General features: G+C 36.0%; 1 long non-coding RNA gene across 2 annotated transcripts in view; it reads left to right on the top strand.

Annotated features, from left to right (window-relative positions):
• LOC137857881 (uncharacterized) overlaps window positions 1-18,778 on the top strand; it is a 182,097-nt gene that overhangs the window by 121,583 nt on the left and 41,736 nt on the right. For both annotated transcript variants that reach the window (XR_011097340.1, XR_011097341.1), the window contains exon 2: window positions 8,370-8,473. This is a non-coding gene — a long non-coding RNA (uncharacterized lncRNA). The remainder of the gene's footprint in view (window positions 1-8,369; window positions 8,474-18,778) is intronic.

Raw genomic sequence — 18,778 nt, 5'->3', positions numbered from 1 at the left:
GTAGCATGGGTAACACACTGATCATCATGTGTGCTTTGGAGGTGCAAGAAATAAGGGTTGCATTTCCTTCGACAAAAATGAAGAAAAGGATGTCTGATGATAGTGTTCTGTAGGAGTAAAAATACAAACTAGATGATTATTTCTACCATTTATTTATTTTATTTAATTCACTCAGCCTTTTCAATGTAATTTCAGTCTTCTGGCATATGCTTCAGTGTACAAGCTATTAAGAGTCCAGCCTTGGAAGGGCACTTTAGTCACAAAACCTCATATACATTCAAAATAGGGAAAAAAGAAAAAACCAAACCAACCAAACAAACAAAAACAGGAATAGGAATAGATCTATTATTCAATCAGGGTTATTGTCTTTTTCTGATCTCAAAGATGTTTTATTTTGGGCTATTAAAAGTAAATAACAGTAATGATTTCATTTATATACAGTTGCTATCCTATTTATTGCCTTCATTAATTAAACATAATTCATCATGGTTATGAAAGGCTGAAAGGCTGTGACTGCCCTCCTAGGAAGCCCTAAAATTGGGGGAAATGTTAACTGTCAGTTAACAAAAAAAAAAAAAAAAAAAGAGTACAGAGTGTCTTTTCATGAAGTTTAATGCAGTTAAAAATAAAGAAAGCTTTGGCAGGAAATTGCATTATGCTAGAAAAAAAGAAGTATGGAAAGGTTTTTGGTATTTATATGTGAAAAAAAAAAAAGGCAATATTATTGCTACAACGTTTACTACTATGGGATTTTTCCTCCATGCTCTTACATGTTGGACTTCAAAATCTTTTGTTATGTTACAGGTGTTGATGTAATGAGTAAAGAAGTATGCATTTTCCTCAACACTTACTCCTTCACTTGCAGGAGAAATAGTAGAACATGGCAAGACTATGTTTTAGGCATTTGAGATGCTCACTAAATAATTACAGTTTCCTCTTCTATCACCATCTGTCTTGACATTTATTTTAGCTGGAGCTGAATTACTGAAAAAAAATACAAGACAGTTATTCTACTACATTTACTGTATCAGCTGAGGTCTTTGTCCTTCATCAGTTCTCTTGGCCTCAGTTCCCTCACTTGGGAATATCTACTCACAGTCAAGCTAGTTCATTTTTCTCCTCCCCTTATTTAGGAGGAGACTAACTCTGTTATTGTGAGTGATACATGAAATTGCAAGTGGCTGGTGCATGAGATTCTTGGAGATTTTTGATCAGACTTGTTTGATCAGCCGTATTTTACTCATTGTTTAGTTTTGCTGTGAATGTTCATCTTTCTTTGTTTTTCTAAGATCAGCATCATCTTTTGTTTTATACATCACATTGTTCCACGCGTTTCTTATTTCTGAAAGTTGAATCTTTGGTTGAAATAAGATAAATAAGAGCATAATTATATTAATAAATTATTTTATTGTAGAACATTTATAATTAATTGCATTAATACATTTATAATTATACTACAAATAATTTCACCAATAGCTATATATTTTTATAGACAAAGTAATAGAAAATGGTAATGAAACTACAAACAATACTTACGCTGATCTCAGTTTTTTCCTTCATTCAGGATGTATTAGCGAACTCAACTGTTCAGAGCTTAATTCTAACAATACCAAATCTTCATGTCATCTTGTCATTTACCTTGAATCCAATCCTGATTGACAATGTTAAACAGAAAGCTACTCTTACTCTCTCAACTACAAGAGTACATATTAACCATTGTACTACCTCAGCAGCATTAACTTAAATTTGCGCTATTGTTGAAACCCTTTTCACTAATATTGTAACCCTCCCTGTATTAGACAAGGAGCCAAATCTGTTGTATGTATGCTTAGGCCTGGAAAGGACTTGAGGACGGATTTCTAATATTGGATATTAAATCCACCTAAACCTTTCCTGTATAAAAACATATATCCATTTATTTCATGGAAAGTGCAATACCTCTTGTTGAATATTATGGTACTTTTCATTACAAAAAGAGAGAAAAAAAAAAAAAAAGGAAGTAAATAATGTCCTTATTGCAAAATCATATTTTATTCAGCTTCTTATTACTACAATTTTTGTTTTTCTTTAGGATAAAACTGATAGCCTTACAATGAAAATTCCCAGTCCAGTGCACTACAGGAATACATTATTTTTCTTGAAAGTAAACAATATAGAACTGTCCTGAGTGCATTTGGATTTGCTGAAGCTGAGCAAATTATAGAGAATGTAAAAAGGATGAGTGAAAAATCTGTAAATGTTAATTACTTTCCTCGTAATTACTGTTGTATTTTATTATTTTTAGCCTAATCTGTGTTCTGCTAGTCATGAGATTTAGTCACCCCAACAAGAATGACTAATGTAAGTTGAAAATAATGAAGCATCTTCAAAGAGAAGAGAAAAGTATTAATCATGAAACTGAGAAATGGGTAAGGGGTGGGGAATAAGATGAATGAGATATAACTTTAAAATACCTACAGATGATACAGTGATTCCTGAGCAGTTACCCAGGACAACAAAACCAGCTAGGCCTGTGTCAGACACCTTTGTTATATATTGTAGCCATTTACAGCTCAATTTTTTATTTTTATTTCATTTTTATTTTTGTTTCATTTTGGTGATAGGAGGAGGTTGCTTTGTTTTATCCTCAGGTATTTTTAGACCCTTAGCTTGAGAGTGTATGCATGACTTACAGGTATATCAAACAGAATTTAGGCAGTTCAGTGCCATGAGGATTGCTGTTCACCTGTATAGCCATTTAAAAGCTTAGGAACAAATACTGCAAGCTCCTTGGTAGAGGAAGCAGTTAATCTAAACGTTCATATCTGCAAGGCTGTTACCATAGCACATCACATAAGCAATGTCTCCAGTATTTATTAGGTGATGATGTAACAGAAACTGACATCCTTGTTTCAAAAATTATTAATAATAATAAAAAATGCTATATCTTTTTATTTCATTTGTCATTTGGAAAACAAAACAAGAAACAACATAGTAGGGTTTTAGCAAGATGCTGCTTCCTCTTAGCCAGGAAATACACTGCACTATTTTTCAGCAGAAATACAGCCCTGTGGGATTTATGCCTTGGGTTTAGCTGCATAGGATGTTCTGGAAACTGCAAAGAGAGGCAAGAGAATACTGTCATAGTAGCTCTATTTGGTGCATCAGATTTGGTGCTAAAGCAAAGGGCATGCTGTCTCTCATTGCAAAATGTATTTTTCCATAAAACCAGTGTCTCTCTCTGTGCTGAAGAGTCCCGAACTGAAAACAGCCCTGCAGGTGCGGCCTCACCACTGCTGTGTAGATCTGATCCCTCGATGTGCTGTCAATGCTCTTCCTAATGCAGCCCATGACACCATTAGCCTGCTTTGCCACAAGGGCATATTGCTGGCTCATAGTCAGTGGACTTCACTGGGACCCCTAGCTTCTTTTGAGACAAGCTGATTGTCTCCCAGCATGTACTGAACGTTTCTCCTGAGGTGCAGAGCTTTGCAATTCTCTTCACTGAACTTCATGAAGTTCCTGTTGGCTCCCAACTCCAATCCATCCAGGGTACTCTGGATGGCTTCACAACCCTCTCATTTATCAGCCACTCCTCCAGATTTTTGTCATTTTCAGTTCTCCTCACTCTCTGCTCATCCAGCATTGTGTCTTAGTGAAGAGTTTATAGCAAGCACAGCTACAACTATTGAAAGAATAACTAATTCCCTTCAAAGGATTATGTCCATATATACATGGAAATGCAACACAGATTCACTGTAGCCCACTGTATTTTACTTATTATGCCACAGCCTATTCGGTTTAACAAACCATACTTCACATTCCCTCTATCATTAACCTAAGTCATGTTGACTTCAGACTAACATATAAATATAATGCTTTCTGTTGAGTATCAAGTACTGTCTGGAACAGGTAATTCCTTTGAGATCATCCATGTTAAAGTGACTTAGTGCAACTCCACTTAACTATCTTCCAATAACTGTATGTGGAAATCATGCATGGGAAGCAAATGTGGCAAGCCCTTTGAGAAACTAGTTTTAAATTAGTTTTGAAAGTTAATTTTGGTTTTGTTTGTTTGTTTTCTTTGCAATTTTCTTTGCAATTAAGATCTCAGCTGTGGTTCTTGGTTGTATTATTATAGCATCAGATTTCTAAACATTTTTGTAAAATGTTGAACGGTCTGTGAAGAGTTTATAGTGAGTTTATCGAGATTAAGTCCCATAGCTGTTCTGTATCAAAATCATAGAATCATAGAATCTCCCAAGTTGGAAGGGACCCATAAGGATCATCAAGTCCAACTCCTGGCACCGCACAGGTCCACCCAAAAGTTTAGACCATATGACTAAGTGCACAGTCCAAATGCTTCTTAAATTGGGACAGGCTGGGTGCAGTGACTACTTCACTGTGGAACCTGTTCCAAAAGCAGAAACAAAGTCTGTTATTGCCAAATATAAGCCAATTCTGTAACTGCAAATGTATTTTTCTGACTCATGTCCTGTCAATAATATAAAAAATAACATAAATACTATTTATTGATTAATTCACAAACTGTTTGTGAAGTAGTGATAAATGCTTCTACTACAATTTGGTAAAGAAAATACGTTCAACTTCTGCCTTCCTCTGGCTCTATTAGGCATAGCAATGAAAAAAGAGTTTGAACTCAGACTGCATTATAATGGTTCTGTTTCATCACCCTTAATTTCTGTTAGCGACTGCTTATTGAGATAACTTAAATAATTGTGTTTAAGAAAAAGCAACATGAGCATATATTTTCAGCCTGAAAAATAAAGGTGGCCCTTGTAAGCAGTTGGTATATAGTTGTGGAAGCACAGTGGGCTTGATCTGGCAGCTCGTTATGGTCAGAAGGCTCCCACTGTGCTTTATGAAACTATATGAAAAAGATAAAGTTTGCAATTCTAACCTTAGAATTGTTAATCTTTCTATTCCAGATTTTTTTTTTCATTTTTTTCAGAAGTTATTTGAGCTGTTTTCTCATCTCAATGTACAGATAAATGTAGCAGTGAATTTCCTTCCATGCTTTTGAAGGGAAAGGAGGCAAATTATCATTTACGTACTTTTTGACATTTTTTTTTGTTGACCATTGAAAGTTCCTAACCTACAATTCCCACAGTGTTCTGCAGAAGGCTCCAAATATCCAAAATAGCATTTTTATGCTATATAAAAATGTCTTAATATAATTTTTAGATATAATTCTTAATTAATGTTTCCCTACCTGTTTTTATTTTTAGTTTTTCTCCCCCCTCACTGACATTTTATGTGCAATACATATATGAAAGGACAAAGAGGACGAAAAGACAGGACAGATGACTCAAGTAAAAAGATTAATTACATACTTCATTAGTAACTTTTGTGCTTTTGTGCCATAAGCTCAATACCAGCTTGATGACCCTGGAAACATCTTCTCTGCTGTACCTGTGCTCCCTTCATTACTCTTGTCCAACAGCCTGTTCTTCTCAAAGATATAAAATTGCATGATAGAACATGTGGAGGAATTTTTGTGATTTTCTGAAAGACTGGGATGCAGCTTTGGCTGTCTAGTGTTCTGTGTTCAGTGGACTGTTGTTCTGCCCTAGTGAGACATGTACCTCACATGTTTCTTTATGCAGCAGTGAATGGACTACTGGCACATTCACTGGGAAGCAAGCAGGGTTCAGACTTGAACAGATGTTCTGGGTGACAGTAAAATCCTTGACAGTTTCATGAATGTTTTCAGCTTGTACTATTTGAATGACAGGCATTTGAAGATTGACCTCAGAGACCTTAATTGTGGCATTGGCAGACTTGCTCAGACCTAAGAATAGCCACTGCCCGGTATGAGTTGCAGGGTGTGAGATACTATGAAGTAATAACCACTATCTTCAATCCAGGAATGGGCTCAAAGATGTCATAAGAGCATAGGAGAATCATGGCTGCAGATCAGCTCATGAAGTCAGCAATATCTTTGTTCACCTGAAAGTTGGTCCTGTGTCTGAAAGGAGATCTAGAAGACTGGATGTCAGGTTGTTGCCATAGCCAGGAAAAAGTTTCTATTCTCTCCCTATCCTACCCCAAACATAAGCCAGTGCTGAACACTGTGTAAAATCTACAGTAGGAACATGAATTAGGAAGGAGGCAACAAGGTTGTCTGCTTAGGAAGCACAAACAGAAATAAAGCTTCAATGTGGGAGTCCTTATTTGGGCCGTGGTGGTGAGATCACTGATATTCTACTGTCATCTCTGAGAGACAGATGAAAAGACAGCATTACATCCCTGGAGGGGCCTGCAGCTGGAAAGAAAAGGTCTGCCTACTAGTTTTCCCTCATAAAACTTTGAACTGTATGGGCACCAAGAAGTTCAGGGTACTTGAATAAATCTGGTCAGCATCAATTCCTCTCTTACTCCATTCTGCATATGATGGAGGTTTTGGGGAGTCTCCTCAACACTGCTCTACTGTACCCATCCATTTTTATTTCACTGCAATATTTATGAATGTTGTCAGAATTGAACAACCCCAGTTCCATTGTGATCCACAGACAGTGTATCTCTGCTTCTCTCATTGCCTTCCTATTCTTCATTTCACTGTAGCTTCTAAACAAATGCTATGTCCTAGTAATTCTGGCTTTCACAGAATATAAGCAGCTTTGTTCTTTTTACCAGCCTTTGCATCTACAGTCACAAACATACCAAGGATATCTGTGGTTACTGTTGTGTCAAGACCTAGGTGCTTTATGTGAACTAAAAGTGAAAGGATTTTTCTCCTTTTATTTCATTTGTTGCCAGAATGATTTAAACGATTTCATATTCACAAAAATGCAAGAAAAAATAAAGCAGCAGTAGCTTATGGTCCCAAGTGTCCAAGATAAGCCAGTAGCCTATCCAAGAGAGAATTTAATAACACTTTTCACCACCTTGCTCTTGCATGAGCTGTTAAAAGTATGTGACTTAATGAAATGTCAGTAAGAAATTGTAAGCAAAGAGCAAAATGAAACATTTTTATTCACTCGTTCACATAAAGAGCAATTGGTATTGCGACATAACTGTTGCACTATTTACTGTAATACATGGGAGGATCAGGAAAAGCTAACCCGGCTTAGTATATCCAGACAAGCAGAAATAAATACACCTTTTTAAAGGTTTCCTGTGCATTTCATCTTTTCGTTCTCTTACACTTCACTAGAAGCTTAACATTTTCTATTAGAAACAGTAATACTCTAACAGTACTTCTCTTATAGACAGAATTATTTATTTTCGCAGATAATAGCTATTTTTCCAGAACTGCTATTTTCTGCTCTGTACAACCTTCTTTGAAATTCTGTTCTTCCTCAGATATTGTTTCCCTGTATTTCAACTCAGAAATACTATACAAATAGTCAAATTAGAAGTAGATCTGAAAAGTCTTTATAGTATTCATTGGATACAGCCTTCTGTAATCTGATTGAAAAAAGGTCAAAAAATTGAACACAATACCATTAAAAAAAATAAAAATAAATAAAAATAAAAAAATAAACTGAAAAACTGCATTTCCAACTTTAAAATTAGCATTGACATGAGTGAACTGAAGCTTTGCAGTTCTCAAACCAGATGAAAATGTGATAATCAGAATCCAGAAGGCTGAGCTCAGGGCTAAAGACGAGTTATACCTTTTTTCTTCCAAATAGTTTATTTAGTACTGTATCGAACATCTAATCGATATATAGCCATCTGTAAATGAAATCTGTCCCAACATTCATCTTTTACTTAGACCTGCTTTTGGTGTCATCATGAAATTCACTAAACGGAACAGAACCCCTCTCCTTTCCTCTGCATGTTTCCATCCATCGGTGTACCTGGATCTAACCCTGAATTCACCCAGCCTTACAGTTCAGTCTTTGAACCCAAAGGCATAATTTAGAGCTAAGATATAAATTCTATAATCCATTGAAATGCTACTTAACATTGCTTATTGCTCATTCACATTGTTACCTCTCTGTTGAAAACTTCTTGATGCAATCTATAAGTATTCTTGGTGAAATACATTAAATCAAAGCTAAACTGTTTCTGATTACTAGGAATTATAATTGCCATATTGTGTATGAGAAATTTAGGATTTTGATACTCATGTTAGAGTACACCCATATTTGCTGTTATCCTGGTTATTCTTCCATCTCTCAGACTGTTCCATGAAATAGAATTTAGTGTTCTTTTCTCCTTTCATTGTCACTGTTGTTTCATTGAATTGAATGCCCCTCTGTTCTGTTCTTTTCAGTTTCACTTTTTCTTTTTTTTCAGTATTTTTTTCACTGTGATAATTAATGACTGCATTAAATACTATGTGCCATATAATTCATTTTTCTCATCAAAGGAAGAAATTGCACATTTTCAGTTGTGTGTTTTCTTTTTGTTCTTTACAGTATGACTTGCGTTTGGGATGGAAGTCCTAGAGTTTATAATGATTTGGTGCATAGCCCAGAAGTAATCATCAAAACCTGCCCAATCAAGAATCATCCATTTCTCGGTGAGTCTTCATGCATTAAATATTCTACAGTATATTTTATTTATGTTTCTGCTATTTCGCAATTCCATCTGAACATCTGTATGTCACTGGTAGGGATATATTTATAAGTATTTAGCATTTATCTTTTGCTTTGGAGTACTTACAAAAAAAAAATAAATTAAAAAAAGGCTGTTGAAATCCCAAGAACATTAATAATATTCATTAAGAACTTGTTGAAGTTCATGAGAGACTAATCAGCTGGAGAAGGTCAATGGTAGTAGCTTTAAGAAGTGGAAAAAAAAAAACAGCAGTTGGGAATTTTAGATGGGTATCTTTTTCTTAATAAGGTATTTGACATAGCTTTCATACTAGAATTTCACATGCAAACTCTGGAAACAAAGCCTATAGGAAATTCACTATGGTGTACTTTCAGTCAAAAAGAAAACAAACAAAAACAAAACAAACAAAAACAGAAGACCCCGAAGTGAGGTGTTGATTAGCTTTGTTCGATATTGACATAATGATCTAAGTTATTATGTTATTAAATGAGGAATATGCATATGGAGCAACTGTAGAAAAACCTGTTGGAAAACCATCAAAATGAGAACTACCATCTGCCATAAGCATTGAATATAACCATTTGACATCTTAGAGGCTGAGGATCCATCCTGGTTTGGCAAGGTCCCAGCCTCAGGAAGGATTAGGTGTTAGGAAATAACCACCTTATGAACTCTCGGTGTTTTGCATCTTTGTAACTGATTAGTGTATCCTCTTGATTGCCAAAGATTTCTCTTCAAAACAGCTAGCTTTCCATTTCTCCTTTTTCTTCCTGTAGAGCAGTAGTCAAAAAGAGTTGTTATACAAATATCTTTACCCATTATTTGCAGAGAAAAACTTGTTATGTAGGGTGGGGGTGAGGGTAGGGGAAAAGAGATAGAAAGAGGCAGGCTCTGAAAGAAGTAGAAAAGGAGAAAGCTTCTCGCAGAACCTTTCAGAAATTCTCAAAAAAAAAAAAAAAAAAAAAAAGCTTAGTAGAAATTAGCAAGGATGAACATCAACAGGTACAGGTGTGGTTGTGAATATGTTGTACTATATCTGGAGTTAACTATCTTCATGGCAGCTTGTATGGTGCTGTGTTTTGAATTTCTAGCTAAAATAGTATTGATAACATGAGGCATTTTGGCTGTTGCTGAACGTTGCTTGTACAGCATCAAGGTTTTTCCTCTTTGCTACTCCACTTTTACCACCAGTGAGGAGGCTGGGGGCAGGGAAGCAGTTGAGAGGGGACACAGCCAGGACAGCTGACCCAAACTGGCCAAAAGGATATTGTATGCTGTCATACTCAGCATGCCCCCTTTCAGGGAAAGGAAGTGTTTGGCTTCCCAAGTAGCAGTTATGTTTGCTGAGGTCCTGCTTTCCAGGAAGTGGTTAAACTTCTGCCTGCCATTGTGAAGTACTGAATAAATGCCTTTTTATGCTTTACTTGTTTGCACAGCTTGTATCTCACCTGTTAAACTGTCATTATCTCTATCCATGAGTTTTCTTGCCTTCCTTCTATTTTCTCCACGTCCTGCAGGAGAGACGAGTGAGCAAGCAACTGTGTGGGTGTTTGGCTGTTGGCTGGGGTCAACCCACTTCATATATTTAAATATTTCACATCTTATATCCTAAATTCTGATGCTAATAATATTGCTGTATATAATATTATAGAAATGATGTTATAAATACAAGAACATTTTAGAGGCACTTCTTGCTGTCAAGCTGTACTGTTAGTTAGATACTACTGATCTTTGCAAATTTGTATTAATAATAGGAAAATGCAAACATAGCCCCTTCCACTTCCAAATCTTTGCTTGAATTCCAAAACTCTGAAATCATCTGGTGTACCATTCCATAATGATATTCACGATCATTATTTAAATAGTTACTAAAGTTCAAAGTTTTTTTGAGATGAAAAAAAAAATGTATAGTTCATTAAAACTGGTAATAAAAGTTATTGTTCTGTGTTGTTCACCATGAGCAAATTAAAATGACGAAGGATTGATGCCAGAATTCTCTGAGGTATCAAGTAGTTTTAAGACAAAATTTTCACTAGTCTCAAAGTCTCAATTTTCAAAATACTTAAGTGTTGTAATATGCTGCATTTAAAGCACATTTGAATTGAAAAAAAAAAAAAGGATAAATATGCAATCAGTAATCAGAATCATTTTCAAATTCTGGGACACAGGAAAAGCAATGGGCTGTTTTTTCCTTATTTTTTTTAGTATCTGTGTTATGTTCTCCTTCAGATATAGGTAAAGTCATCCCAATACCATGCTCCTCAGAGTGGATAATTAATGTATCTCTGATCTCTGGAAGGTGCAAGCACTAATCTCATCTATATTTCATAGTTAGGTAAATTAATTATTTGTGGTTAGTGTAGGGATCAAGATAAAACAAGAAGTTCAGTGAATAAAGACTGTTGAAAGTAAAGTTTAAACCATTCTACCAGGTGGAAGGAAAAATGTGAAGTAAGAATATGAACAGTTAATAAGACACTTGATCAGCTGAGATCATTTTTAGGTCCATCTTTCTCCATTTTAGGAGGAAAGAAAAAGGCTTGTTTATAAATGCTAACCGTTCATTTCATTCGCAAGGAACACGACTTTGATCATGTCCATCACAGTTCATCACAGTGTGTGTGACTTAACTGTCAGAAAACTTTGATGTTAATTGTAAACTAATCTGAAAGAAGCATCCAAAAATGTCTGTCCTTTCACTTTGAAAGTAGTAATTTACATATGTTACTTCTATGGCAACTTCAACAGTGCTGCAATTAGCAGTCTGTTTTTCAGAGATTCATCATTCAGATTTAAATATTTACTCCACATTCAAATGAGTCTCATTGATTGGGAGCAACTATTTATCGCTCTGTAGTCTAGAGGCAACAAAATCATTTTCACGCTTCTGTTACCCCACAAAAGCAAATTTTGAAACACTGGTCACCATTAGGTTGTCAATTTGGGATTAATTATAGACAAGATAGCAAAGAAGGGCTTGAACTCTAATTTAACACATGAGCTCCAATTGAAAAATAAAGTAACCTTAAAAGCAGTTTTGGCCTATATGGCACAAGTCAAACTAAGAACACGTTAGAAACTTTGCACTTGATATTTTCTTTACTTGATTTTGTAATGTGTGTGTTCTTTTGAACTAGGTTTTCTTCTTTTTTCTTCACTTTTCACATCTTTTCTGCTGTAGGTGAACTATACTTACCCTGTCTCCACCAATTTCTCCTTTTCTAGAGAGTCGATCTGTCTCTTTCAATCAAGGCACAGCTGCTGCCATATTCTTCCTTTTCCTGGATGAAATATTTCACTGAATGAGGAGTGACAGGAAAAAACAGAGAAATGTTTTTTCTTCTTCGGGCTGACCTTACTTCTTGAACTTTGTTGTTGTTGTGGTTATCTCTTATCAAAGCACCATCACGTTTCTGATGGTTGTGATTACTTGTACAGCAGGTCATATAACTGAAACAGAAAGGAAGAAAGCCTCTTGTCATCCTGAGTCTGGGTCTCCTGTAGTCCATATTTCACCTTTTACAGTGAATTAACAGTGTGCAGAAGTAGGGAAAAGGCTATACACCCTTTCTTCCCCACTTTCATCTTTCCCCCTCAGTCTTATTTTTTTGTAACTCTGTTTCATGGCTTCTTTGTTTCTGCCAAGTTCATCCTCCAAGTCTGTGCATGTCTTATGCTTTTCAGATGTTTTTCTCTTGCTCTTAGCTCTCTAGGAGTTGTTCTCTCCCTTTGGCCACTCTACTACTCCTTTTCACTGCTCCCTGTCAACATATCCCAAATTGTATCTGCTGCAATTGTTTCTTCTTGTATCTCAGCTTTTCTTCTGCTGATGCTTCTTTCTCATTGCCAGTGCCCACAAAACAGCGTAAGATGCAGACAAGTCTCCAGCATTCTGGGGGCTACAGTCCTGGTTCAGACAATGTCAAAGTAAAAGTCATTAAAAATAAGATAATAGGAAGTTTAGCAGCCTTAACTATGTGTCAGACTTTTTTGTGCTTCCAACAGACAAATACATGTGATGAGAAACAAAGGAAAGAAAACCTTATTTTCTCATTGAAATAAGACAGCTCTTTCCCTGAAAATAAAAACAATAACAACAACAAAACATAAAATTGTGTTTTAGATCAAATACAAACATAGTTTTATATATTAAAAATGTGTTACTGCCAACATGAAGCATTGTATCTAAGGGGTACAAAACTTGCCTACTATTCAACAAGTTGAATTTGCTCTATACTTTCAAAACTTCTTTCTATTTATTTGGTCAAAGCTGTTCAATAATTTTACCCTTAACTCTTAAAATCTTTAATTTCCCCTGAAAAACGATTTTCAGGATTTTACTGTCCAGTCAGTTCCATGGGCAAGGTCACAGATACAAAAAATACTGTGAAGTAAATCTGCAAGTATTTTGTTGGGATTGTGTGGGTGTTGAGTGTGTAATTATAAATTATATGTTTCATTCATAATATAGAAGCAGCAATATATGTATTGTTATAATGTGAGGGGAAGGCATCATGATGTAAAACCAAATTTTGAAGCATTTCCATTCTTAACTAAACTTTAGCCTGCCTGCTGTTATTTTTTATGACTTCAATAAATACTTAATTTTATTTCATGACCAATTAAAGGGATGCATCAGAAAACTGAGTTTTTTCCATGAAGAAACATTATGGTACAAGCTGTATATCAGCTCAATTAAGCACATACAACTCTGAAGCTCTTATCTTAATCCCTGTGGTGATAATACAGTAATTGTTCGGAGAGACTACAAGGGAAACCGTGACTCAAGCAAGGTGTTGTTGTTCCAGCTGAACACAGTTGCTGTCATGTAACACTTCTTTTGTCCACCATCTAAATTCACTGTTTCTGTTTCCCCATGAATTTGTCACAAGCTCTTTTACATCACTGTTTTCATGTTGACCTGTCACTCTCTAGTCTGCATTCTCAACCATACTGAATTAGTTGCCTTGATTTACCTGACAATTCTTTTGAGATCTCAATTCATTAAATTCATTACAGTATTTTAAATACTTGAATTAGTTCAACATCAGTCATTTGTTCAGTGTATTTTCAAAAGTTCATATTTTAAACTTATTTCTTCCCATCTAAATACAGACATGAAGGGTTAAACTTCTACAGGTAGGCATAAATAACTCATATTTTTGAAGACTTCACTTTGGCATGGGCTTACAGCCTTCAGAAAAGTTACTACAGACATATATTGTCAATAAAATATTATTTTCCTTTACTTTAAATAGTCCTAGTAGGATGTAAATATACTTAATGACAACCATTTTTTTTTTCCAACGTATTAGATAATATCCCTCATCATGCATAAAATGTTGTATTCACATTTCTCTGAAAATTTCTGTCTGGAACTCATTGTGCCATTCTGTCACGTTAAGTACTCATCTCTTGCTCTCTGCCTAAGGGATAACTATCCAATATTAAGGACAGGAATTAATAAAGAAAATAGTTGGTTTTAAAACCTAAAGGTATAGTATGTTTTATTTTGAGAATCTCATGTTTCACCAGTTGATATATAATTATGTTTCTTTGCCTCTCATCCTTCTCAGACTGCAATGTAAAACTGAAAATTATAAAAACAAATTGCATCTCAGTCACTTAAAAGAATGGGTGCGCTTCTCCTAATAATTTTTGCAAGAGAAATACCTAAAGGCAGATTGATGGAGACCCTTCCTTTACATCAGGTACACTATCTCCATACATTATTGCAAAAAATATACACTAATAAAAAATTACTGTCACTATATGGAGATGTTATTTCCAAACTTATTCCCAGGATAAACAAATTTGTGAGCAATATGGAAGGAAAAGGTCGCTTGAGACAGAAGTGCCCAAGTGGAAGTCCCCTAAGGGTCTAGGCTGCCATCATTAGTTATTTTGTTATGTGATCATAATTAATGCAAAAATTACTGTGTTTCTAGCGATAACAAAAGCTAGGATGTCAAAAGATATTGGTTTAAGTTTTTGGTAGAGGCCCAAGTGATCACTGGTCCATGGAAAGAAAAGAAAAAGCTGAGATGGATAACAGATTTGTATTCTGAGAAGTAAGACATGTAAGACATGACTTTTCACAGGAAAAAATCAGGAGAAATCCAGTACCAACTGAACTTGGGCTCTCCCATATCTGATTTTTGCTCAGTGTTTCTGGTGTTACTCCAGAGGGAATGGATATCAGCTGAGGATCTTAGCAGAACTCATGACTGCCTGTGGGGCAATTCTTCATATGATCCTAAAGGGTTTTGTGCAAGAGGGAGTGCTGCTTCTCTTGGAACACAGCAGCTATAGAATTATGTGGTCTAAAAGTGTAGGAAAGACATGTTGTGATGAAGGATACAAATCCTATGCAATAATAACGGAAAGAAGTTAGCTAACAGACTGTGCCTAAGAAACTGAGTACTAACAACAGGATCAAGGCAGTGGTTGGGCAGTGTGAGGAGAGACCACGTGCCTGTTCAAACCTACAAGATTTGAGGAGAAGGTGGAGTAGACTGACTGGAAAACAACTAAGAGGTATACCTTGCCACTGTAGTGCCAAGCTGTAACAGAGTTAAACAGCAACTCACAATAGCTGGAGGCTTAAGGTACTTAAAGACCTCTCTACTTCTTTTTAGGGTTTATGCCGTGTAATAATGTCCAGAAAAACAAAGGAGTGAAAGTTATAGTGAGGGTGTTTTTTTATTGTACAAACACTAAATAAGTACAATAACTGAGCAGAGTTCTGTGATCAGCTGGATCAAAGGGTGAGGGTGATTACAGAAATTAATTGCCCAGGAGATGAAACAATGCACCTGTTAAAAAAAAAAGGGGGGGTGGGGAGGGGAGGTCAGGCAAGAAAGAAAGCTCAAATATCTGCAAGTTGACTTAAAAGTACCTGTTAGGAGCTGCAAAAGAAAAAGTTAGTATATTTGATCTTATAATAAGCTGTTGTCACTCCCAGGAATAACAAACAGGGTGGTGATAGTAGGGCTTTGAAAGAAGTCAGACATGAAAAAATAAACCTGTAGGTTTTGGATGGTTGTGAACCTTAACCCCATGAAAAACTTGAAATTGTTGGTTTGATTGCAGAAGGTCATTGAACAGAGTCTTAAACCTGCTTTTGTCAATCTGGGAGCAAAAATCAGTTATGTTTAGTGAGGAAGAGTTGCTTTATTTTTCAGGAATTGCAAAGAGAGGTCTTAATGAAGATAAGTCTTGCAGAAATTAATATAGCTTATCTGCATAATCTTGCAGACATAAACAGTGAAAAGTATAAGTATATTCTCCTCATTAGAACCATAATTTACAGGCATGAGTCTCAGGACCAGTTATCACTTGAAGGATTGGTTGGAGATGTCCTAGGACAAATTGATAAAATGAATGCTAACAAATTGGCAGGACTGATGATTTACACGCTAGACTGCCAAGGTAATCAAATATAAAATTATTTCTTCCATTTATGTGGTTGTTTTTCTTCAAGGCTGCTTAAAGGATTAGGTATTAGCATATTAGTAAAATGATTATGCTGACTTTTAACAAGGATTTGAAGAACAAGAGGAAGACAGCTGGTTTAAGAAAAGGCAGATCTATACAGCATGAAAATATAGGAAGCTATGATAAAAATGGAATTAACTTTTTGATACTTAAGTAAAAGTGTCTTAGTAGGGAAAATCAAAACTTCTGTAGAGAGAAATGTTACCTTCAAAATCTATTAGATTTTTTTTTTTTTTTTTTTTTTTTTTTTTTAAGCAATCAGGGAGCATGCGAATATGGATAAATAGTTAGCAGTAACCTCAGATACCTCGTGGAAGCTTGATACAGTTCCTCACCAAATAAGAGAGATCTTCCATACGATCTATGGTAGCTGGGTGCCCCTAACCTTGTCTATCCTTAGGTCTGATCCCAAGCCAGCAACATAAGGTTCTCAGCCCTACCCATGGCCTAGCCACCCTTACAAGTTCTGATGCTTTTTTCTGATGCAATTAAGTTGTTGTCTGGCACACCCTGTCTAGTAGGGAGTCTGAATAATTTGTCTATGCAGAAGCAGAAGAAAGGACTTTTCCAGAGCCCTGAAAAATAATCTTAGAGCCACTGTACTTTCACTGGCATAGAGGCTTGGTTTTTCATAACCTGTGTAAGAAAGCAGGATGACCCCAGCATTACGCAATGCAAGTCAAAGCAGGGAAAGGACAACAAGGAAAGTCCCATGTCCCATGTTTTCATGCAAAGAGAATTTCTTCACACCCTGCTATGACTTATGTACTGTACTGCAGACACACTAAAAATACTTCTGAAACCCCTTCTGCAGTCATCGCTTGTAAAGCCTTCCATTGGGCTGCAGTCTGCAGAACCTAGAAGAAAGCATGGACCACAGGGAGAAGCTTGCAAACCAATTCAACTTAAATTTTATCCTGTAGGCGTCAAGGGAGTGAGCATATTCTTCTGGAGTGCAGGTTTTAAGATTTCATTAACCATGCTTACAAGTGTACTTGGAGCCTTGTGAGAATAATATAGACAGAGAGAGCAGACATAATGCAGTAGCCTTGTGCACCCTCTAGTGGTGTGCTACAGATTGCAAGGTTTTGTTCAAATACGTTTTTTTTTTAAATAGCCTTTCTATGTATCAGTGTGTTTATTGCATGTGTTCAAATGCACACAATGGATTTTGGCTCATGTTTTGTTAATCATCCTTACATCTTGACTTCTAGGAGATTAATAACAAAAGAAACAATAACAAATGACAGATTTTCAAAAGTTAATTGTTGGCTACAATTGGGTAAATCTGATTTAAATGAAGAAGACCTGGTATGGAATGACCTCTTAGAATTAGGCTTTCAGAATTTTTCAGATTTTTTTTTTTTTTCCAGAAATATTGTGAAAAATGGTTTCTTCATCAGTCTTCTTAGTTTTACCCTCATGTGTGTATAGCTCAGTATATTACTTAATGGTTCTTAATTATTTGTAGTATAAGCACCAGTGATTCTTGTCCATCACCCTAGGAAACAGATTAATCAATTAGACTCAAGTTGGTTGGGAATGACAGGGCGTTAAGTACAAGGGTTCTAGAGAAACTGAGAGTAGAGAATGAACTTGTATTTTTATTAACAGCTATAATTTTGTATTTTTGCAACACTTAGTGTATCTGCAAGAGTGTACCACTGCTCCAGGGTGTGACTAAGGTTTCAGAGGATTAGTTTTACTGCAGAAAGTTTCAGACATGGTTACACCTGCTAATCCTTGAAACTTCCCTGAAACATATGGTAAGAACATCAGTGTCTAATTTTATGCTTTTTGAACATTTAAGCTGTCAAATCTACCTGCCTTTATCATAATGCTTGCCTCTCTCTCTGAGTTTGGCAAACATTGTTTGTCTGAGCTTTTGGTCTAAATTCTGCCCCACAGAACACCCTATAGACAGGCTGGAGCTCTCTTAGCCTTGAGTAAGTGGTCACTTTGCAAGCTTCCAGACTCTGTGGGACAGAGTTAAGGTATGTGAAGATTACAAAAACTTAACTCCCAGCTTTCCAATAAGTGTGGAAAATTTTTGTGCCGAGTGATTCAGCTGTGGGCTATAGAGCAGGTGCAGCCTAAGCCCAATTTGAACAGCCACTGCGGCTGGTGCTTCAGCTGAAATGCTTTTGTTGTTCCCAGGACTGCAATGAATCCTCTTGCGTTTGCTGAGCTTTCGCCTGTTTTTCAGCTAGGTCTGTTCATTAACTGGAACTGGCCAGACAGCCCTGAGCAACACTATGTGAAATATAGGCCCAGATCGAAGAGGGTCAAGGGACAGAAACAGAAACTTACTTATTTATGGGAAGAAGGGAAAATATTATATTAGATTTTGAGTAGCCAACATTGCAATTTTATTCCACCATTGTTGCATGTTGTGGTCTAATTTTGAAGGAAATGAATGCTTTTTTAATAACTCTTAAAAGCACCATTACAAGTTAAGATTAATTCCTGAGTAGTAGGCAAGATAAGAAGATACTGAAGCCAAACCTCTTTGGTGTCTTGCAGACTGTTTGCTATTTCATGTAAAGTTATTAATGACATGTAGAAAAAAGGTCCGTGGAGCTATGTTTTCTTCCTTATTTGTTAGATCTGGTTAGCAGTCTTCTCAGTAATACTGAACACTTGATGCTTCTCTGCATGCCAGTAGAGCTCTTTTGTTTTGAGCTTGCTTTTTGTTCTGGTCCATAGCTCACTGGAGAGCTTGTAATTCACTGCAGCTTTTGTCCAGGTCTTAGTGACATAAATGTTATAA

Source organism: Anas acuta, chromosome 5, assembly GCF_963932015.1.
Source record: "Anas acuta chromosome 5, bAnaAcu1.1, whole genome shotgun sequence".
Lineage (NCBI taxonomy): Eukaryota > Metazoa > Chordata > Aves > Anseriformes > Anatidae > Anas > Anas acuta.
The sequence above is the reverse complement of the archived record's forward strand: the minus strand, read 5'-3'. Positions and strand labels throughout refer to the sequence as shown.